The following is a 24,392-nucleotide window of genomic DNA, read 5'->3' on the forward strand; positions in this document are numbered from 1 at the left end:
GAGGTAGTGGGAATTGGTCAGAGGTTTTAGCAAAAGTAACACAGAGACTGGGGTTTTGGGGACTTCGCCAACTTACATTGGAAGGGAAAGTTTTAATAATAAAAGCAGTGATTTTGCCACTAATTTTATTGTTGTGTTCAGTCTTTTATCCTCCTAGATCCTTCTTTTTAGCCCTGAATCGAGCTGTCTTTTATTTCCTGTGGGGGTCCAAATGGGAGAGGCTTAAGAGAGAGATCATGAAGCAAGCACCTAAGCATGGAGGCAAAGGGGTGCCGGACCCCCACCTGGTTTTAGGAGCACACTACACTGCACTACATATAAAATATGCTACAACCCCATCTAAAGACCACAAAACAATAGCCATGGCCAGATTCTGGATGGGGTCGTATTTGCGGTCCTTAAAGCTTTTAACAGTTAATTTAAAAACACCCATTGCATTTGATTTACCGCCAGCCTATGCTTTTATTAAAACCTTTTTAAGACAATACAACCTGGAAAAAGAAAGTATAGATGTCTTAACTAATCACCGCTCTATTCTCTCTGCTGTGCAGGAACGGGAAAAAGTGAGTCAAGTGCGCGGGCTCATGTTAGATGAGGCCAAGAAAGTGTGGCGCGATGTGTCCCATTCAGCTCTTCAGAACAGGCACAAGGACCTGGCGTGGATGGCAGCCCATGAGATCCTCCCGGTCAGGGCCGTGATGCATTCCCGGGGAATGTCAAAAAATCCAATATGTCCACGGCTCAGTTGCGGCATGCCTGAGACCGTGAGACATGCACTCTGGGAATGCAGTGCTGTGAGGGACCTGTGGGCAACGGCCGGCCCCCAGCAATTCCCGTACCTGCCAGCAGGGGGGGTCACAGATTACAGGATGGTCATGGGTGGAACAGGCCAGAGCCAAATGCCAGCGGACACTTATACCAGGCTCTGGCTTACCATTAATTGCATCAAAGATGCCATATGGACCTCCAGAAACCTGCTGGTGGGGAAGCGCGTACAGGTGTCTCTGCAGGCCATGTTACAGCTGGCCAAAGAAAGGCTGCAGGAGTACGCCATACGTCGCCATTCGGACGTGGGGGTCGGAGCTTCACAGGGAGGTCCCCTCAGCCACGAGTCCTGACTGCCCGTAGATGCCCCCCACAAACAATCAGGCTGGGGCAGCGGAGCCTTGGTTTAAGAGGATCTCCTCTGATCTGTTCTTATCAGTTTAATGTCTGATACGTCTCCTACCCGGGGACTATACGTTAAATGGATTTTTGACCTTCGGAAATGGAAGCGGAGCTTGCTCCTTCCACTCCATGCATCGACGTGGTATTGCAGTGTTTCCATGAACGGTGCGCTCCCCTTCTCGGGGACAAATAAGTTAGGTAAAAAACAGAATTTGTTTCTTTTGTGCGTGAATGACAGAGTGTTTTTTAATTCGTGTGTTTTAAAAGTGCTGTGTATTCGTTGGCATTATTGGTTTAACGAAAAGCTTGCATGGAAATGAACACGCTGATAACGAAATGTTTTTGTAATGTATTTAATTATTTTCCTTACAGTTTGCGGAGGTGATACCAGGACGAATTAAACAGCCTCGACACAGCTGAAGGCGCAAGAAAATCGTACGAGACAGTTTGGGATGTTAAAAACACCTGAAAACTTTTTTTCCACTACCCTTCATACTACAGCGGTCGAAAAACCACAGCAACGTCGACACGCCTGGAAGCATAGCTGTATTTGTTTAAGACAACGGGTAAAGTATTTTCTTGATTACCTAAATGACTTGCAGTAAGAAAATATTTTAATTTATAATGATAACTCTGTCATCATTTATTCATCCTCGTGTTGTTTTCAACCTGTATGCATTCGTATTTTGGAGGTGACACGATGACGACTTAAACATCATCGACACAGCTGAAAAAGCGAACGAGACAGATTGGGATGTTCAAAACACCTGAAAACTTTTTTTTCACTGTACTACAGCTGTCGAAGAACCACAGCAACGTCGGCAGATCTGGAAGCATAGCTGTATTTGTTTAACTCACAACGACAACGGGTAAGTCATTGAGCCCTTGTGTTTTTATTTATCCACGTTCTAAAATTGCTATGCTTTCGTTGTTTCTCGATTGCTCTGTACATTTCTTTGTTTCTATTCCACGTAAAGTTACTTTGTAATAACGAAACGATATATTGAAATGCGCTATTTAAATCCATTTGATTTAAATTGTTTCACGTTTTTCTCTCTGCACGGTTTAACCGGGCTGGAAACGGAAAATGGGTAGATCTCGAAGAATATTTGGTTTCAGACCTGGCTTCGTGCGCCTTTCCACCTGGTCACACACAGTAATGAAATGGTAGTCGGACGGCCTTCGGGGGCGCCGTCGATGTGATCGGTCACAGGAAGATGCGGCCGTCTGGCCTCAAAGGCTGTTGCTCATACTTACCTGGCAGGGGAGATACCATGATCATGAAGGTGGTTCACCCAGGGCGAGGCTCAGCCATTGCACTCCGGTTGTGCTGACCCTTTGCGAATTCCCCAAATGTGGGAATCTCGACTGCAAAATTTCTGATAGTGGGGGACTGCGTTCGCGCTCTCCCCTGGCCTTTGTGTTAAAAATAGATTCGTTTGTCTTTTTACGGAAAATCCAAGAGACGCCTAACCACGGCACAAGAACGCATTGGTCATCAAAAAGCGGCTATTAAACGACTACATAACTTCTAATAGACCGCGAATATGTGTCTAGGCTAAAACAAGGCTTAATTTGGGCTGTCAGTGAAAATCTAATAGACGTTTGACCGTTCCCCAAGTATAGACTGGCCATTAAATAGAACCACAATCAAACAGCTACATGTCTAAGAGACATTCAACAAAATAATGCTTAGATGATTCTTTTACTTACAATGTAAGCGGTTCTCAGGAATGGCAATCATCCAAACTAATAAATTATAAAGCTTTTAAAAGAAAATGACAACCGTTAAACAACCTAGACAACGTTGGGCAGTACAAAATGCTTAGAAATACAAGACAAAACGAAATATTGTACATGAATGTACATTAAAACAGGCCAACAAATCTGCCAATGGGCTAAGACAATTTTTCTTGAATTAGGTGTTTAAATCTAGATTTGTTTCTAACCCCTTTGGCAGATTTATTTGCTTGTTTTAAGCCCAAATTCACTTAAATTTTATGTTTTTTCTCCCGAAAGGCTAGGCTTATTTTCTTATGTCCTTTTGCTCATCAAAATAATGCATCTTATTTTAAGACTTTTTAGATATTTGCATAGTTAAAAAGGATTTTTTGTGCAATGTATTCATTCATTCGCTACCCTTCATACTACAGCTGTCGAAAAACCACAGCAACGTCGACAGACCTGGAAGCAAAGCTGTATTTGTTTAACTTGCAAAGACAACGGGTAAAGTATTTTCTTGATTACCTAAATGACTTGCAGTAAGAAAATATTTCAATTTATAATAATGATAATTCTGTCATCATTTACTCATCCTCGTGTTGTTTTAAACCTGTATGCGTTCGTTTTTTCTGATTAACACAAAAGAAGATATTTTGAGGAATGATGGTAAACCCACAGCAGATAGTGACCATTGACTTCCATAGTAGGAATAAAAAAATATGATGAAATTTAATAGGTACCATCGACTGTGTGCTAACCATCATTTTTCAAAATATTTTCTTCATCATTTATCACGATACTTCCAAAATATTTTTTTTCCTACTATGGAAGTCAATGATAATGTATTTCATTATTTGCTTTACAAGCCTGAAAATGATAGGTTGGAATCCAGGCGACAGGATTCTATGGTAGTCAAAAACAGGCAAACAAGTAAAATAATCACCATTTACTTTTAAAGCATTTTGAAAATTGCTTGCTTATGCTGGGAGTAAAGGTATTTAATGCAGTGCGCATCCTGTTTAAAAGGTAAGGTATGATTCTTTTAAAGCTGACACATTTGCCACATTAAAATAACAGAAATGTACTGTTTCAACATTTTGGAGCCGGTGTGTCTGTGTTCTTGGGGCACATCTAAATGTAAGAGCAGAATTGCTTAATATTCTTCTCTATTTCTTGTATAGGTCAATTATGAGTGAAGAACCGTTCACCAAATGAAGACCACAGCCAGGTGACGGGATTGTGTGGTAATCACAAACAGGTTGAAAATTGAAGTTCTGTGTGTTCTTTTTGTACTTTATTTCTGCAGGTAAGCACCATACCGTAAGCTTCATTCCCTTTATAACAGGTAAGGTTCATACTGTTTTATTCTTTTATACTGTTTTATTTTAAATCATTCAGTAAATGCAAAGTTAAACCGATGGTGTTTTTAATCTAGATTTAAAAGTGCCTACTGTTGAAACACATCTGATCTCATCTGAAGCTGATTCCAGCTATACAGGTTCATACTGTTGTATTCTTTTATACTGTTTTATTCGTACTGTTTTAAATCATTCAGTAAATCTAAAGTTAAACCGATCATACTGTTGTATTCTTTTAAACTGTTTTATTCGTACTGTTTTAAATCATTCAGTAAATGCAAAGTTAAACCGATCATACTGTTGTATTCTTTTATACTGTTTTATTCGTACTGTTTTAAATCATTCAGTAAATGCAAAGTTAAACCGATGTGTTTTTAATCTAGATTTAAAAGTGTCTTCTGTTGAAACACATCTGATCTCATTTGAAAGCTGATTCCAGCTACAGGTTCATACTGTTGTATTCTTTTATACTGTTTTATTCGTTCTGTTTTAAATCATTCAGTAAATGCAAAGTTAAACCGATCATACTGTTGTATTCTTTTATACTCTTTTATTCGTACTGTTTTATATTCTTCAGTAAATGCAAAGTTAAACCGATGTGTCTTTAATCTAGATTTAAAAGTGCCCACTGTTGAAACACATCTGATCTCATTTGAAAGCTGATTCCAGCTACAGGTTCATACTGTTGTATTCTTTTATACTGTTTCATTCGTACTGTTTTAAATCATTCAGTAAATGCAAAGTTAAACCGATCATACTGTTGTATTCTTTTATAATGTTTTATTCGTACTGTTTATTCAGTAAATGCAAAGTTAAACCGTTGTTTCTTTAATCTAGATTTAAAAGTGCCTACTGTTGAAACACATCTGATCTCATCTGAAAGCTGATTCCAGCTACAGGTTCATACTGTTGTATTCTTTTATACTGTTTCATTCGTACTGTTTTAAATCATTCAGTAAATGCAAAGTTAAACCGATCATACTGTTGTATTCTTTTATAATGTTTTATTCGTACTGTTTATTCAGTAAATGCAAAGTTAAACCGTTGTGTCTTTAATCTAGATTTAAAAGTGCCTACTGTTGAAACACATCTGATCTCATCTGAAAGCTGATTCCAGCTACAGGTTTATACTGTTGTATTCTTTTATACTGTTTCATTCGTACTGTTTCAAATTCTTCAGTAAATGCAAAGTTAAACCGATGTGTCTTTAAATCTAGATTTAAAAGTGCCTACTGTTGAAACACATCTGATCTCATCTGAAAGCTGATTCCAGCTACAGGTTCATACTGTTGTATTCTTTTATACTGTTTTATTCGTACTGTTTTAAATCATTCAGTAAATGCAAAGTTAAACCGATCATACTGTTGTATTCTTTTATACTGTTTTATTCGTACTGTTTTATATTCTTCAGTAAATGCAAAGTTAAATCGATGTGTCTTTAATCTAGGTTTAAAAGTGCCCACTGTTGAAACACATCTGATCTCATTTGAAAGCTGATTCCAGCTACAGGTTCATACTGTTGTATTCTTTTATACTGTTTCATTCGTACTGTTTTAAATCATTCAGTAAATGCAAAGTTAAACTGATGTGTTTTTAATCTAGGTTTAAAAGTGCCTACTGTTGAAACACATCTGATCTCATCCGAAAGCTGATTCCAGCTACAGGTTCATACTGTTGTATTCTTTTATACTGTTTCATTCGTACTGTTTTAAATCATTCAGTAAATGCAAAGTTAAACCGTCGTGTTTTTCATCTAGATTTAAAAGTGTCTACCGTTGAAACACATCTGATCTCTTCTGAAAGCTGATTCCAGCTCCAGGTGGCATATTAACTGAATGCTGATGCACCTTGTATTTCGATTGCTTTGTATGCTTGAAACATGTGAAGAATTGACAATAAATAATCTTTATCAAGTGTTATACATTAAAAAGTGGATAAGTAACAAAAATGTCACTCCTGACAGCTGATAAATTAATGTTTTTTTATAGCACCATTGAGGCGAGCACTTTTCAAGGCAAGATTCTTTATAGAACCTTATAAAAAGTTTCCATATAGTACCAAAAAACGGGTTCTGCTGTGGTTACATGCTGAGGAACCCTTATTTGGTACTTTTTAGGAGCATTTGTCTTAAGAGTGTTGCATAGGTTCGAAACTTTCAAACTTGAAACCAAATAGAAGGGTCACACTGTTTTTTTTTGTGGAGTGGACATGAACAAGCTGCAGGCATTCAAATGTTATTTGTAATTTATTGTCTTATTTCATATTTAAAAAATAGCTATACAACTGGTGTTCCTCAATTTTAGGGCCTATTTTGTTTAGTATATCAGTTTTGTTCAGTTTTTTATGTGCATGCAAAAAGCAATCAGCAAGCAAATTAACTGAAGCTTTACCTTCATGTTCTTTTTGTGTAAGTGATAACTGTTTCTGTATGTATTTTATGTATTTGTATGTTTTTTACACGTATAGAGTGAAATGCACACGGTGAGGAATGGACCCAGACCTTCAGTGCCAGACCTCTGACCCGTTAACCTCCATCCTGACAGCCAGCGCCTTCTCCGGCTCCCATTGCGGTATCGCTTCTCGGCTTTTTGGACAAGAACAAGTGGACACCGGGGACTACAAGTTTAAATGGATTTTTGACCTTCGGAAATGGAAGCGAGGCTTGCTCCGTCCACTCCGTTCATCGACTCGGGCGCTTTCCGGGCACAAATAAGGTGAGTTTAAAACCAGAGTTTGCTTCTTTTGTGCGTGGTTGCCAGTTTGGTTTCCAATCCGTGATCTATATGATGTTGCGCGTTCTATAATATGTTTCTCGTTCGCTCAGTACTTTTGTGTGTTTCTATTCCACGTAAAGCTAACACCAAAACGATTGTGGAGAGCGCTATATAGATTGTTTTCAAAGAAAAAACAACAACGAGAAACAAACCCATGTTAAAATGGGTCAAATTATTTAGGCGGAGCACGCTGTCGCGTTGAACAAAGACAATGGCGCGTGCACACAACGAATGTGTATTGTGGAAAAGTTTGGCCCATATGCAGGTTCGCATGTGTCTTCGGTGGATACTAAAAAGATAAACATCTGCCCGGTGATCTAGTTTGTAGACAATATTTTTATATATGCAATCGAAGTGAATTTAAACAAGCAAAAAATCGGCCAGTGGGGTAGGACAGTTTTTCTTGAAATAGTATTTATGGGAAAAGTTCACGACTTTTTTTCTTACCCTTTAGGCAGATTTATTTGCTTGTTTTAAGCATAAAATAATCATAAACAGGAAAACGAATTGTATAGGCGGAGCACACGGGTTTTTTTTTTCGTTCAAAGAAAAAAAGCAGCGTGGCACGAAGGAATGTTTGACTGAAATGGAATTTCGCCCTCTATTTTCCTTACAAACATAAACCAGAGAGAAGGGCCAGATGGCATCGTGTTGTACCTTGTATTCGGTGATTGAAATCGAAAAAAAATCGAATAGATCTATATATAAACACAATTGTTTTGTTGAACAGAGACAATGGCGGCATGCTCCAGCGTCGCCTATATGCCCATTTCACAAAATGGCGGCTTTGACCGGAAGTAGGGAAAACATTTTACTGTAATGACGGGGGTCGTTGTCCAAAGTGTGCCCATTTGAAGAAGTACATACACGTTTTACTTCTCATTTCTTTAGACTGAATAATTGTTTCTTATTAATTCCAAAGTATGTGACGTGATGATCTAATCGTATGTGTTATTCCTCGTTTGCTTGCATGTGTAACCTTTGGTTAAAGGTATGAAAAGGAACCGACTAGGTCACCTGGGTTATTTATTCACACAGGAAAATAGATTGAACCCAAGAGAAAAAATAAACAAACAAAAAAGTTACAAAAATATGAAAAGGACCCTGCTGGTTCGGATGGGATTAAAGACAGAGACGTGACTCTCCAAAAATAGTACAAATTTATTTTTTACAGAAAGTGCTTAAAAATATTTAAAAGATAAAATTTACGGCCCACCGGTTATTTACCCACAATTGGAGAGACTAGATTAAATCCACTTTTTAACAGAAGGGACAAACCACACAGCAAATCAGTGCATAGTTCTTAAAAGCAGTGACGAACCAAAAATAAACCAAAACACACAAACATACTCTCGCCTTCTGTTTAAGTCTCAAAAACCACCGCTCAGATATTACATGTGGAAATAGTTATATAAATGGTACATACACTTATATACACACGTAAAGAAAGAAAAAAACTGCAGGACAGCAAAATACAGTTAACTCCCGATGACTATTTAAACAGCGTCCAAGCGGCTCACGGAGCAAAAATACAAAGCCTTTTAGTTTAATAAACTTCCACAAAAAATAAATATCAAATCCTTACGCAAACATGTATGCGACGAGACTTAAATCATGCAAAACATGAATGGTAACCAGACGTGCTTGTTGTGTACAGGGAGTGCATTTATTTGTAAACTTTTGCTAAATCAAAATGGTTTATTTTTTATTTTACTTTTTTACCTGGGTTTTTGGGAATACTTTTATATATTTCACAGCTATATAATTGGTTATAATAACGCACTTTTTGTTTATAAGCACGTTGAAATACATTAACACAGGATAATGCGGCAACAAATCAAATGTGCATTTAAATGCAACAAGCAAAATAAATAAAGCAAATCCATGCAAGCAAACGAGGAATAAAACACACCGCGATTAGAAAATCAGATCGCATACTTTGTAATTGAAAATAAATAATAATTAATTCTAAAGAAATAAGAAGTAAAATGTGTAAGTATTCCTCAAAATGTGCTTTGGACCAAGACCCCGTTCATCACAGCAAACGGGAGCAGACCCGAATAGGTATGTCTAGTTGTTTTATTTAAAATTTCCAGCCGTCTGTAAATTCATGTTTGGAAGAAAAAAGTAAATTAAGGTCTGTCTTGCTGTTATTGTCTTGTTTTCTAGTAAATATCTGACAATTCTTAAATCGAGATGCATTTACTTGTTACGCAAAGTGGCTTAAGATGTTATGTATTGTAATAATTGAAATAAATTACAAAAATCAACAGGTTTATATTTAAAACAAGTAAAAATATCTGCCGGCGGGGTAAGAAAAATAAACTTAATTTCAGTTTCAACTTAATTCAATAATAAACTCAATTTAGGTTTATTTCCCTTAACCCACTGGCATATATTTTTACTTGATTTAGGCCTTAACCTATTACATTTTAGAATTTATTTCAGTAAACAAGACTTAAAATCTAAGCCACTTTGCTTAACAAGAAAATGCATCTCGATTTAAGAATTATTTTTTTACTCGAAAACAGGAAAAAAGTAGCAAGTAAACGAACAGATTTGGATGTTTAAAACACTTAAACACTTTTTTCACTCTACCCTTCATATTACAGCTGTCGAAAAACCACAGCAACGTCGACAGACCTGGAAGCATAGCTGTTTGCTTGTTGCGTTTAAATGGACATTTGATTTCTTTACCAGCATTGGATTTAGACCATTCAATGAGAATAGTTAACAGCGTTCATTATGATTGATAAGCCCTTAATGGAGAATGAAGTCTGCATACATTAAAAGCCTTATTTTATTCCAAAATGTATGCGACGAAACTTAAATCACGCAAAATATGAATGGTAACGAGACGTGCTTGTTGTGTACAGGGAGTGCATTTATTTGTAAACTTTTGCTAAATCAAAATGGTTTATTTTTTATTTGCTTTTTTTACCTGGGTTTTACCAGGTTCGCATTCCGGACATTTTTAATCCACAGTGTATGCAGTTATTTAGTAGAAAATGATATGCTGTTTTTTGGTAGAATTTTGTGTGAGCTAAAGAAAGTGATGCCAACCCAGCAAATACAAAAACGTTATAAAAACGTTTTGTGTTTGCTGGGAATACTTTTATATATTTCGCAGCTATATAATGAATTATAATAACGCACTTTTTGCTTATAAACAAATACATTGAAATACATTAACACGGAATGATGCGGCAACAAATCAAATGTGCAACAAGCTAAATAAATAAATAAATAGAAAATCAGATCGCATACTTTGTAATTGAAAATAAATAATAATTCATTCTAAAGAAATAAGAAGTAAAATGTGTAAGTATTCCTCAAAATGTGCTTTGGACTAAGACCCCCTTCATCACAGCAAACGGGAGCAGACCCGAATAGGTATGTCTAGTTATTTTGTTTAAAATTTCCAGCCGTCTGTAAATTCATGTTTGGAAGTTTTTGTCTTGTTTTCTAGTAAATATCTGACCATTCTTAAATCGAGATGCATTTACTTGTTAAGCAAAGTGGCTTAAGATATTATGTGTTGTAATAATTGAAATAAATTCTAAAAAGCAACAGGTTTATATTTAAAACAAGTAAAAATATCTGCCGGTGGGGTAAGAAAAATAAACTTAATTTCTGTTCCAACTTAATGCAATAATAAACTCAATTTAGGTTTATTTCCCTTAAACCACTGGCATATATTTTTACTTGATTTAGGCCTTAACCTATTACATTTTAGAATTTATTTCAGTAAACAAGACTTAAAATCTAAGCCACTTTGCTTAAGAAAATGCATCTCGATTTAAGAATTCTTTTTTACTCGAAAACAGGAAAAAAATACAAAGTAAACGAACAGATTTGGATGTTTAAAACACTTTAACACTTTTTTTTCACTCTACCCTTCATATTACATACTACTTCATATTAGAGTTAAATGCCCGCTAGCCTCCACCCCGAAAGCCAGCGCCTTCGCCGGCTCCCCTTTGGCTGCGTCTATTGCGGTATCGCTTCTCGGCCTTTTGGCTAAGATCCCGTGTCTGGCCACAGGGCGGTGCTGCGATCGCCTCTTGCAGGTTTTTGGTTTGTGCTTTTCAATAGCATTAACCCCGTATCTGCTAGGAGGTATATTTGTACTTTTATTCTATTTGTGTATTAATTTTTCAGGTTTTAATTCCAGATTGCTTAAGAAGAGCTGGTCTCTGGGTTTTTACTGTTTTAAGGTAAGTGCTTTCTTTTATTGTTTGTTGGTTTTATTGTGTTTTTATTAGGCTGTCGGTGCCTCTGCCATGTCAGCTGCTCGTGCTGGCGTGCGGAGGCACCACAGCGTCCGATTTAATTTTTTAGAGCAAAATGGGAAAACAGTGGAAATGTCAAGGTTGGATTTTTCACGGAAGTTAGTTCAGAAAGTGCTTGGTTTTAGTCCTGATGAGCTAAACTGTATTCTGACCCTGCCTTTTAACAAAGGTTTTGATGTTAGTTTTAGAAATGCAGCTTTGTTGAATGTCTTCTGGCAACGTTTTGAAAATGTTAAAACCCAGTTCTCCATTTTTAAGGTGGATAAACTGACTGATAACACACAGAAAGTTGTTGTTGTTAGGATGTTTAATGAAACCGTTAGTGGAGAGGATATTTGTGTATGGTTGGGGAGATACTGCACTGTTAAGGGCCAAGCTATGAAGGTGGTGGATGAGGATGGGATCTGGAATTGCTCATGGAGGGTCCCCATTAAACAATGGGAAGACCCCCAGGGCTACCAGGGCCTAAAACATTTGCCATCAATGATAGTTCTTGGAGAAAACAGAGGCTACATACACTACCAGGGTATGCCCAAGCTCTGCCGCAAGTGTGGTGAACTTGGACACCTGGTAGAAGCTTGCCAGAAGACATTTTGCAGAAAATGTAGAGAAATTGGGCACTCTTTTGAAGAGTGTCCAAATGGCAGAAAGTGCAATCTCTGTGGGGATTTTAACCACCTTTACAGAGATTGCCCCATGTCGTTTGCCAACAAGCTGAAAGCAAACAAAATGGTTGAAAAGGAGACAGTTAATGAGGGGGCGGAGCCAGAAATTTCAAATTTCCCGCCAAACTCTGCTATTGGTGGAGAAGGTGGTGAGGTGGTTGGGCTCCGCCCAGCCAGCCCAGAAGTCAACCAGGAACAGCAAGATGGTAATGTATTAAACAATGAAAAGGAAAATGAAAATGAAAGTGAAAGTGAAACCCAAATTGAAATAAATGAACAAGGAGGGGAACAGTCCCCTGATAGGTTGCCCAGTGCTCAGTTGAAAAGGAAAAGGGGTACCCAATCCCCCGTTGTAGAGGAACTTGACATTAGAGAAAGGTTTGAACCTGATTTAGATTCTTCATCCTCGGGAGATCTAAACAGGCTTTTTCCAACAAACTCACCAAATGAAGTTTCCTTCTTAACAATTGAGCTGAAATCATCTACCCCTAGAGCAGCTTATAGTTGCTCTAGGGAGAAACAGATTGAAACCCCTGAGTCCTCACCTATTGGAGTAAAGGAAGAATCTGTTTCACAAGAGATTGAGAATTTTATTGATTTAAACTAAGTATTGTTTTTGGTTTGTTTTTGTAACCCCATTTTATAGTTTTTTAGAGATTTAAAAATGTCTTTTAAAGCATCATGCCTTTTTACCTTCCTGCTCATGGCTCTCATCATTTCAACCATCAATGTAAGGAGTGTGAGAGCCACTATAAGAGCACAGAATGTTTTATCCTTTTTAAAATCCCTCAAGTCAGATGTTTTTATATTACAAGAGTGTTCATTACCTTTTAGCAAATCGTACAGAAAATGGGAGGAACTGTGGACTAGTGGGCCATCTGTATGGAGTGGGTCCAATTTTAATAAAAATGATGGTGTTGCAATTTTAGTAAATAACCCTAATATCTTGGTGAAGGGCAGCACAGTGGTGAGAGAAGGGCGGGCACTTTTAGCCAACCTGACTTTTTTAGAAAGGGATTTTAACATTCTTAATATTTATGGTTTTACAGGAAAAAATGAAAGGCATGAGCTTTTAGAAGAATTGCAATCCCACCTTTTAGGAAGAGCACCCTTAATTTTTGCAGGGGATTTTAATTGTGTTTTAACAAAAAAAGACAGGAAAGGGGTAGGAGATGATTTTAGAGAAGACAAAACATCAGTCTTACTACGGAATATAGTAAAAGATTTTAATCTAAAAGACTGTTTTAAAATAATGCATCCTAAAGAGGAGGGCTTCACCTGGTTTAGTGGTGACGGTACCAGAGCCTCTCGTATTGATTATATTTTTACAAGAAACTGCCCGCCAACGGATGCTACATTACTGCCCATTTTCTTTTCTGATCACATTATGCTTTCCTGCACCCTTGCACTTCCCTTGGGTGTGACCATAGGAAGAGGTTTGTGGAAGCTAAACTGCTCCCTATTAGAGAACAAAGATATAGTTAGTGAATACAGGGAGCAGTATAGCCAGTGGCAAACCCTTCAGGACTTCTACGAATCACGGGCACAGTGGTGGGAAATGGTGAAGGTAAGGACCCAGACTTTTTTTAGGCAGGCGGGGAAAAGACAGAAGGATAAAGAAAAACGACAAATGGTGGGATTGCAAAAAAGGTTACAGCGTTATTTTAATCTTTTTAATTTGGGGTATGATTTTAAGGAAGAAATACAAGAGGTAAAAAAGCAAATGTCGAATCTGGTGGAGGTCCAGAGTAGAGGTATCATTTTAAGATGTAAAGAAAAAGAATTGGAAGAAGGGGAGAAATGTACTAGATACTTTTTTAGAAAGATTGTCAGCAGAGATAAAGTAATTGTAAATTTAAAAAACAAACATGGAGAAGTTATGACCGAAACAAAAAATATTTTAAACATAGTGGAAAGTTTTTATCAAGAGTTGTACAAAGAGAAAACAATTGATGAGGGGATAGCAAAGGAAGTATACACTTCTGTGACAAAAACAGTACATGACAGTGGCTTTTTAACCAATAATTTTACCTCTGTGGAAATTTTTAAAGCATTAGGGAAATTTAAGAAGGGCAAGTCCCCTGGAAGTGATGGGCTGCCATTAGAATTTTATCAAACTTTCTGGGATATTTTAGGAGAAGACATTTTAGCCGTTTTTAACGACTTCAACAGACTTGATCGACTACCTGACAGTTTTAGAACTGGAATTGTGACACTTTTATATAAAAAGAATGACAAGTTAGATTTAAAAAATTGTCGCCCCATAAGCCTTATAAACTTGGAAATGAAACTTTTCAGTAAACTTTTAATGCAACGAATGTCTATGGTTTTAACAGAACTGATCCACCCGGACCAAGCCTGTGCCGTACCTGGGAGAAAGATCACCGACAGCCTCGTGCTGATCAGAGACGCTATCTGTTATGCGAGAGACAGAAATATTCGGCTTGCAATTCTAAATTTAGATTTTGAAAAAGCTTTCGACCGAGTCTCGCACCAGTACTTGTTTCAAGTACTGCAAAAAATGGGTTTTCCTGGGCAGTTTTTAGCTTGGGTGGGACTGCTTTACCGGGACATAACAAGCAAGATTTTAGTAAATGGGAATTTGACAAAAGCAGTAAATATCCGCTGCGGTGTCCGTCAGGGATGTCCGTTATCTCCTCTCTTGTACGTGGCTTGCATTGAACCATTAGCGCAGGTCTTGAGAAGGGACCAATGGATAAAGGGACTGGACATACCTGGGACTGGGGGAATGATAGCCAAGACCGTTTTATACATGGACGACATAAACATTTTATGTACAGATATTTTATCAATCCAAAGGACAATGGATTTAACAGACTGGTTCGGGAAGGCTTCGGGGGCCAAACTTAATAGAGAAAAGACTGAAGTTCAGTTTTTCGGCCCATGGCAATCGAAAGAAATGACCGGACTTGACCTTGCAGTTAGAAGGGCAGATTTAAAAATTCTAGGAGTGAAATTTGATAGGAATGGTGGTGGGAGTGGAAATTGGCATGATGTGTTGGGAAAAGTAAGACAGAGACTGGGATACTGGAGTCTAAGACAGATGACACTTGAAGGCAAAGTTTTAATTATAAAAGCTATGATCTTACCCTTACTTTTATTGTTGTGCTCTGTTTTTATTCCCCCTAGGTCTGTCTTTTTAGCTCTTGATCGTGCAGTATTTTACTTCTTGTGGGGGTCCAAGTGGGAGCGGCTTAAAAGAGAGACCATGAAACAGGCACCCCAAAATGGCGGCAAAGGCATTCCAGACCCCTACCTGATTTTAGGAGCACACTATACAGCACTACACATCAAATATGCCACAACCCTGTCCAAAGAACATAAAACAGTAGCTATGGCAAGATTTTGGATGGGGTCCTATTTAAGATCCCTTAAGGTTTTAACTGTAAATTTAACCATTCCAGTAGCTTTTAACCAACCTCCTGCATATGATTTTATAAAGAAATTCTTAAAACGTTTTAATCTGGAGGGTGAAGATGTGTCTGTTTTATCTAACCACCGCTCTATTCTCTCTGTTGTGCAGAAACGGGAAAGAGTGAGTCCAGTGCGCTGGCTAACATTAGGTGAGGCCAAGGAAGTGTGGCGCAACACAGCCCACCCAGCTCTCCGGAACAACCATAAAGACCTGGCGTGGATGGCAGCCCATGAGATCCTCCCGGTCAGGGCCGTTATGCACTCCCGGGGAATGGCAAGGAACCCTATCTGTCCACGGCTTGGGTGTGGCGCGCCCGAGACCGTGAGACATGCACTCTGGGAGTGCTGCACTGTGAGGGACCTGTGGGCAATGGCCGGTCCCCAGCAATTCCCGGGCCTGCCAGCAGGGGGGGTCCAAGACTACCAGATGGTAATGGGTGGAGTGAGCCAGAGGACAATGCCAGCAGATACGCACACCAAGCTCTGGCTCACAATCAATTGTATAAAAGATGCCATATGGACCTCCAGAAACCTGCTGGTGGGGAAGCGCGTAGAGGTGTCCCTGCAGGCCATGATACAGCTGGCCAAAGAACGGCTGCAGGTGTACACCATACGACGCCAATCGGATGTGGGGATCGGAGCTTTCACAGGGAGGTCCCCTCAGGCACGAGCTCTGGCTGCCCGTAGATGCCCCCGGCAAAAACAACATACAGGAGGGGGCAGCGGTGCCATGGTTTAAGAGGGTCTCCTCTGGGCCCTGAAACGTTGGGTTATGGTTATATTCTGGGGAGTTGACATGATGGCAAAACTTGATAAGGACTCACTACGTTTTTGTGCACAACAGAAGAGGGAGCTTTTAACAAACTACTTGTATTTATTAATTTTATCTGATTTTAAAATAAATGACATTGTGTTCCTCTTTGATGTTGGCTTTTATGAATAAAAAGTTGCTGATTCATATGTATATGTAAAACAGACTATTGCATTTTAATTGTGCCCTTGTGACAATAAACTTTGGAAAAAGAAAAAAATCTGTTCTTATCAGTTTAATGTCTGATACGTCTCCTACCCGGGGACTATACGTTAAATGGATTTTTGACCTTCGGAAATGGAAGCGGAGCTTGCTCCTTCCACTCCATGCATCGACGTGGTATTGCAGTGTTTCCATGAACGGTGCGCTCCCCTTCTCGGGGACAAATAAGTTAGGTAAAAAACAGAATTTGTTTCTTTTGTGCGTGAATGACAGAGTGTTTTTTAATTCGTGTGTTTTAAAAGTGCTGTGTATTCGTTGGCATTATTGGTTTAACGAAAAGCTTGCATGGAAATGAACACGCTGATAACGAAATGTTTTTGTAATGTATTTAATTATTTTCCTTACAGTTTGCGGAGGTGATACCAGGACGAATTAAACAGCCTCGACACAGCTGAAGGCGCAAGAAAATCGTACGAGACAGTTTGGGATGTTAAAAACACCTGAAAACTTTTTTTTCCACTACCCTTCATACTACAGCGGTCGAAAAACCACAGCAACGTCGACACGCCTGGAAGCATAGCTGTATTTGTTTAAGACAACGGGTAAAGTATTTTCTTGATTACCTAAATGACTTGCAGTAAGAAAATATTTTAATTTATAATGATAACTCTGTCATCATTTATTCATCCTCGTGTTGTTTTCAACCTGTATGCATTCGTATTTTGGAGGTGACACGATGACGACTTAAACATCATCGACACAGCTGAAAAAGCGAACGAGACAGATTGGGATGTTCAAAACACCTGAAAACTTTTTTTTCACTGTACTACAGCTGTCGAAGAACCACAGCAACGTCGGCAGATCTGGAAGCATAGCTGTATTTGTTTAACTCACAACGACAACGGGTAAGTCATTGAGCCCTTGTGTTTTTATTTATCCACGTTCTAAAATTGCTATGCTTTCGTTGTTTCTCGATTGCTCTGTACATTTCTTTGTTTCTATTCCACGTAAAGTTACTTTGTAATAACGAAACGATATATTGAAATGCGCTATTTAAATCCATTTGATTTAAATTGTTTCACGTTTTTCTCTCTGCACGGTTTAACCGGGCTGGAAACGGAAAATGGGTAGATCTCGAAGAATATTTGGTTTCAGACCTGGCTTCGTGCGCCTTTCCACCTGGTCACACACAGTAATGAAATGGTAGTCGGACGGCCTTCGGGGGCGCCGTCGATGTGATCGGTCACAGGAAGATGCGGCCGTCTGGCCTCAAAGGCTGTTGCTCATACTTACCTGGCAGGGGAGATACCATGATCATGAAGGTGGTTCACCCAGGGCGAGGCTCAGCCATTGCACTCCGGTTGTGCTGACCCTTTGCGAATTCCCCAAATGTGGGAATCTCGACTGCAAAATTTCTGATAGTGGGGGACTGCGTTCGCGCTCTCCCCTGGCCTTTGTGTTAAAAATAGATTCGTTTGTCTTTTTACGGAAAATCCAAGAGACGTCTAACCACGGCGCAAGAACGCATTGGTCATCAAAAAGCGGCTATTAAACGACTACATAACTTCTAATAGACCGCGAATATGTGTCTAGGCTAAAACAAGGCTTAATTTGGGCTGTCAGTGAAAATCTAATAGACGTTTGACCGTTCCCCAAGTATAGACTGGCCATTAAATAGAACCACAATCAAACAGCTACATGTCTAAGAGACATTCAACAAAATAATGCTTAGATGATTCTTTTACTTACAATGTAAGCGGTTCTCAGGAATGTCAATCATCCAAACTAATAAATTATGAAGCTTTTAAAAGAAAATGACAACCGTTAAACAACCTAGACAACGTTGGGCAGTACAAAATGCTTAGAAATACAAGACAAAACGAAATATTGTACATGAATGTACATTAAAACAAGCCAACAAATCTGCCAATGGGCTAAGACAATTTTTCTTGAATTAGGTGTTTAAATCTAGATTTGTTTCTAACCCCTTTGGCAGATTTATTTGCTTGTTTTAAGCCCAAATTCACTTAAATTTTATGTTTTTTCTCCCGAAAGGCTAGGCTTATTTTCTTATGTCCTTTTGCTCATCAAAATAATGCATCTTATTTTAAGACTTTTTAGATATTTGCATAGTTAAAAAGGATTTTTTGTGCAATGTATTCATTCATTCGCTACCCTTCATACTACAGCTGTCGAAAAACCACAGCAACGTCGACAGACCTGGAAGCAAAGCTGTATTTGTTTAACTTGCAAAGACAACGGGTAAAGTATTTTCTTGATTACCTAAATGACTTGCAGTAAGAAAATATTTCAATTTATAATAATGATAATTCTGTCATCATTTACTCATCCTCGTGTTGTTTTAAACCTGTATGCGTTCGTTTTTTCTGATTAACACAAAAGAAGATATTTTGAGGAATGATGGTAAACCCACAGCAGATAGTGACCATTGACTTCCATAGTAGGAATAAAAAAATATGATGAAATTTAATAGGTACCATCGACTGTGTGCTAACCATCATTTTTCAAAATATTTTCTTCATCATTTATCACGATACTTCCAAAATATTTTTTTTCCTACTATGGAAGTCAATGATAATGTATTTCATTATTTGCTTTACAAGCCTGAAAATGATAGGTTGGAATCCAGGCGACAGGATTCTATGGTAGTCAAAAACAGGCAAACAAGTAAAATAATCACCATTTACTTTTAAAGCATTTTGAAAATTGCTTGCTTATGCTGGGAGTAAAGGTATTTAATGCAGTGCGCATCCTGTTTAAAAGGTAAGGTATGATTCTTTTAAAGCTGACACATTTGCCACATTAAAATAACAGAAATGTACTGTTTCAACATTTTGGAGCCGGTGTGTCTGTGTTCTTGGGGCACATCTAAATGTAAGAGCAGAATTGCTTAATATTCTTCTCTATTTCTTGTATAGGTCAATTATGAGTGAAGAACCGTTCACCAAATGAAGACCACAGCCAGGTGACGGGATTGTGTGGTAATCACAAACAGGTTGAAAATTGAAGTTCTGTGTGTTCTTTTTGTACTTTATTTCTGCAGGTAAGCACCATACCGTAAGCTTCATTCCCTTTATAACAGGTAAGGTTCATACTGTTTTATTCTTTTATACTGTTTTATTTTAAATCATTCAGTAAATGCAAAGTTAAACCGATGGTGTTTTTAATCTAGATTTAAAAGTGCCTACTGTTGAAACACATCTGATCTCATCTGAAGCTGATTCCAGCTATACAGGTTCATACTGTTGTATTCTTTTATACTGTTTTATTCGTACTGTTTTAAATCATTCAGTAAATCTAAAGTTAAACCGATCATACTGTTGTATTCTTTTAAACTGTTTTATTCGTACTGTTTTAAATCATTCAGTAAATGCAAAGTTAAACCGATCATACTGTTGTATTCTTTTATACTGTTTTATTCGTACTGTTTTAAATCATTCAGTAAATGCAAAGTTAAACTGATGTGTTTTTAATCTAGGTTTAAAAGTGCCTACTGTTGAAACACATCTGATCTCATCCGAAAGCTGATTCCAGCTACAGGTTCATACTGTTGTATTCTTTTATACTGTTTCATTCGTACTGTTTTAAATCATTCAGTAAATGCAAAGTTAAACCGTCGTGTTTTTCATCTAGATTTAAAAGTGTCTACCGTTGAAACACATCTGATCTCTTCTGAAAGCTGATTCCAGCTCCAGGTGGCATATTAACTGAATGCTGATGCACCTTGTATTTCGATTGCTTTGTATGCTTGAAACATGTGAAGAATTGACAATAAATAATCTTTATCAAGTGTTATACATTAAAAAGTGGATAAGTAACAAAAATGTCACTCCTGACAGCTGATAAATTAATGTTTTTTTATAGCACCATTGAGGCGAGCACTTTTCAAGGCAAGATTCTTTATAGAACCTTATAAAAAGTTTCCATATAGTACCAAAAAACGGGTTCTGCTGTGGTTACATGCTGAGGAACCCTTATTTGGTACTTTTTAGGAGCATTTGTCTTAAGAGTGTTGCATAGGTTCGAAACTTTCAAACTTGAAACCAAATAGAAGGGTCACACTGTTTTTATTTGTGGAGTGGACATGAACAATATTCAGGCATTCAAATGTTATTTGTAATTTATTGTCTTATTTCAAATTTAAATAATATCTATACAACTGGTGTTCCTCGATTTTAGTGCCTATTTTGTTTAGTATAGAAGTTTTGTTCAGTTTTTTATGTGCATGCAAAAAGCAATCAGCACGCAAATTAACTGAAGCTTTACCTTCATGTTCTTTTTGTGTAAGTGATAACTGTTTCTGTATGTATTTTATGTATTTGTATGTTTTTTACACGTATAGAGTGAAATGCACACGGTGAGGAATGGACCCAGACCTTCAGTGCCAGACCTCTGACCCGTTAACCTCCATCCCGACAGCCAGCGCCTTCTCCGGCTCCCATTGCGGTATCGCTTCTCGGCTTTTTGGACAAGAACAAGTGGACACCGGGGACTACAAGTTTAAATGGATTTTTGACCTTCGGAAATGGAAGCGAGGCTTGCTCCGTCCACTCCGTTCATCGACTCGGGCGCTTTCCGGGCACAAATAAGGTGAGTTTAAAACCAGAGTTTGCTTCTTTTGTGCGTGGTTGCCAGTTTGGTTTCCAATCCGTGATCTATATGATGTTGCGCGTTCTATAATATGTTTCTCGTTCGCTCAGTACTTTTGTGTGTTTCTATTCCACGTAAAGCTAACACCAAAACGATTGTGGAGAGCGCTATATAGATTGTTTTCAAAGAAAAAACAACAACGAGAAACAAACCCATGTTAAAATGGGTCAAATTATTTAGGCGGAGCACGCTGTCGCGTTGAACAAAGACAATGGCGCGTGCACACAACGAATGTGTATTGTGGAAAAGTTTGGCCCATATGCAGGTTCGCATGTGTCTTCGGTGGATACTAAAAAGATAAACATCTGCCCGGTGATCTAGTTTGTAGACAATATTTTTATATATGCAATCGAAGTGAATTTAAACAAGCAAAAAATCGGCCAGTGGGGTAGGACAGTTTTTCTTGAAATAGTATTTATGGGAAAAGTTCACGACTTTTTTTCTTACCCTTTAGGCAGATTTATTTGCTTGTTTTAAGCATAAAATAATCATAAACAGGAAAACGAATTGTATAGGCGGAGCACACGGGTTTTTTTCGTTCAAAGAAAAAAAGCAGCGTGGCACGAAGGAATGTTTGACTGAAATGGAATTTCGCCCTCTATTTTCCTTACAAACATAAACCAGAGAGAAGGGCCAGATGGCATCGTGTTGTACCTTGTATTCGGTGATTGAAATCGAAAAAAAATCGAATAGATCTATATATAAACACAATTGTTTTGTTGAACAGAGACAATGGCGGCATGCTCCAGCGTCGCCTATATGCCCATTTCACAAAATGGCGGCTTTGACCGGAAGTAGGGAAAACATTTTACTGTAATGACGGGGGTCGTTGTCCAAAGTGTGCCCATTTGAAGAAGTACATACACGTTTTACTTCTCATTTCTTTAGACTGAATAATTGTTTCTTATTAATTCCAAAGTATGTGACGTGATGATCTAATCGTATGTGTTATTCCTCGTTTGCTTGCATGTGTAACCTTTGGTTAAAGGTATGAAAAGGAACCGACTAGGTCACCTGGGTTATTTATTCACACAGGAAAATAGATTGAACCCAAGAGAAAAAATAAACAAACAAAAAAGTTACAAAAATATGAAAAGGACCCTGCTGGTTCGGATGGGATTAAAGACAGAGACGTGACTCTCCAAAAATAGTACAAATTTATTTTTTACAGAAAGTGCTTAAAAATATTTAAAAGATAAAATTTACGGCCCACCGGTTATTTACCCACAATTGGAGAGACTAGATTAAATCCACTTTTTAACAGAAGGGACAAACCACACAGCAAATCAGTGCATAGTTCTTAAAAGCAGTGACGAACCAAAAATAAACCAAAACACACAAACATACTCTCGCCTTCTGTTTAAGTCTCAAAAACCACCGCTCAGATATTACATGTGGAAATAGTTATATAAATGGTACATACACTTATATACACACGTAAAGAAAGAAAAAAACTGCAGGACAGCAAAATACAGTTAACTCCCGATGACTATTTAAACAGCGTCCAAGCGGCTCACGGAGCAAAAATACAAAGCCTTTTAGTTTAATAAACTTCCACAAAAAATAAATATCAAATCCTTACGCAAACATGTATGCGACGAGACTTAAATCATGCAAAACATGAATGGTAACCAGACGTGCTTGTTGTGTACAGGGAGTGCATTTATTTGTAAACTTTTGCTAAATCAAAATGGTTTATTTTTTATTTTACTTTTTTACCTGGGTTTTTGGGAATACTTTTATATATTTCACAGCTATATAATTGGTTATAATAACGCACTTTTTGTTTATAAGCACGTTGAAATACATTAACACAGGATAATGCGGCAACAAATCAAATGTGCATTTAAATGCAACAAGCAAAATAAATAAAGCAAATCCATGCAAGCAAACGAGGAATAAAACACACCGCGATTAGAAAATCAGATCGCATACTTTGTAATTGAAAATAAATAATAATTAATTCTAAAGAAATAAGAAGTAAAATGTGTAAGTATTCCTCAAAATGTGCTTTGGACCAAGACCCCGTTCATCACAGCAAACGGGAGCAGACCCGAATAGGTATGTCTAGTTATTTTATTTAAAATTTCCAGCCGTCTGTAAATTCATGTTTGGAAGAAAAAAGTAAATTAAGGTCTGTCTTGCTGTTATTGTCTTGTTTTCTAGTGGATATCTGACAATTCTTGAATCGAGATGCATTTACTTGTTACGCAAAGTGGCTTAAGATGTTATGTATTGTAATAATTGAAATAAATTACAAAAATCAACAGGTTTATATTTAAAACAAGTAAAAATATCTGCCGGCGGGGTAAGAAAAATAAACTTAATTTCAGTTTCAACTTAATTCAATAATAAACTCAATTTAGGTTTATTTCCCTTAACCCACTGGCATATATTTTTACTTGATTTAGGCCTTAACCTATTACATTTTAGAATTTATTTCAGTAAACAAGACTTAAAATCTAAGCCACTTTGCTTAACAAGAAAATGCATCTCGATTTAAGAATTATTTTTTTACTCGAAAACAGGAAAAAAGTAGCAAGTAAACGAACAGATTTGGATGTTTAAAACACTTAAACACTTTTTTCACTCTACCCTTCATATTACAGCTGTCGAAAAACCACAGCAACGTCGACAGACCTGGAAGCATAGCTGTTTGCTTGTTGCGTTTAAATGGACATTTGATTTCTTTACCAGCATTGGATTTAGACCATTCAATGAGAATAGTTAACAGCGTTCATTATGATTGATAAGCCCTTAATGGAGAATGAAGTCTGCATACATTAAAAGCCTTATTTTATTCCAAAATGTATGCGACGAAACTTAAATCACGCAAAATATGAATGGTAACGAGACGTGCTTGTTGTGTACAGGGAGTGCATTTATTTGTAAACTTTTGCTATATCAAAATGGTTTATTTTTTATTTGCTTTTTTTACCTGGGTTTTACCAGGTTCGCATTCCGGACATTTTTAATCCACAGTGTATGCAGTTATTTAGTAGAAAATGATATGCTGTTTTTTGGTAGAATTTTGTGTGAGCTAAAGAAAGTGATGCCAACCCAGCAAATACAAAAACGTTATAAAAACGTTTTGTGTTTGCTGGGAATACTTTTATATATTTCGCAGCTATATAATGAATTATAATAACGCACTTTTTGCTTATAAACAAATACATTGAAATACATTAACACGGAATGATGCGGCAACAAATCAAATGTGCAACAAGCTAAATAAATAAATAAATAGAAAATCAGATCGCATACTTTGTAATTGAAAATAAATAATAATTCATTCTAAAGAAATAAGAAGTAAAATGTGTAAGTATTCCTCAAAA

The 24,392-nt window shown here is 37.5% G+C and overlaps 2 non-coding genes and 2 pseudogenes across 2 annotated transcripts; all 4 read left to right on the plus strand.

The window, feature by feature from the left end:
• The first annotated feature begins 1,179 nt into the window (after positions 1 to 1,179).
• Positions 1,180 to 1,343, plus strand: LOC141364458 (U2 spliceosomal RNA; annotated as a pseudogene).
• A 1,073-nt stretch (positions 1,344 to 2,416) lies between these two features.
• On the plus strand, positions 2,417 to 2,581 carry LOC129435535 (U1 spliceosomal RNA). Its single transcript, XR_008641334.1, has one exon. It is a non-coding gene; the product is annotated as a U1 spliceosomal RNA (small nuclear RNA).
• Positions 2,582 to 16,392: 13,811 nt separating this feature from the next.
• On the plus strand, positions 16,393 to 16,597 carry LOC129434914 (U2 spliceosomal RNA; annotated as a pseudogene).
• Positions 16,598 to 17,671: 1,074 nt separating this feature from the next.
• Positions 17,672 to 17,836, plus strand: LOC141364583 (U1 spliceosomal RNA). Its single transcript, XR_012370294.1, has one exon. It is a non-coding gene; the product is annotated as a U1 spliceosomal RNA (small nuclear RNA).
• The last annotated feature ends 6,556 nt before the right edge of the window (positions 17,837 to 24,392 follow it).

Source organism: Misgurnus anguillicaudatus, chromosome 6, assembly GCF_027580225.2.
Source record: "Misgurnus anguillicaudatus chromosome 6, ASM2758022v2, whole genome shotgun sequence".
Taxonomy (NCBI): domain Eukaryota; kingdom Metazoa; phylum Chordata; class Actinopteri; order Cypriniformes; family Cobitidae; genus Misgurnus; species Misgurnus anguillicaudatus.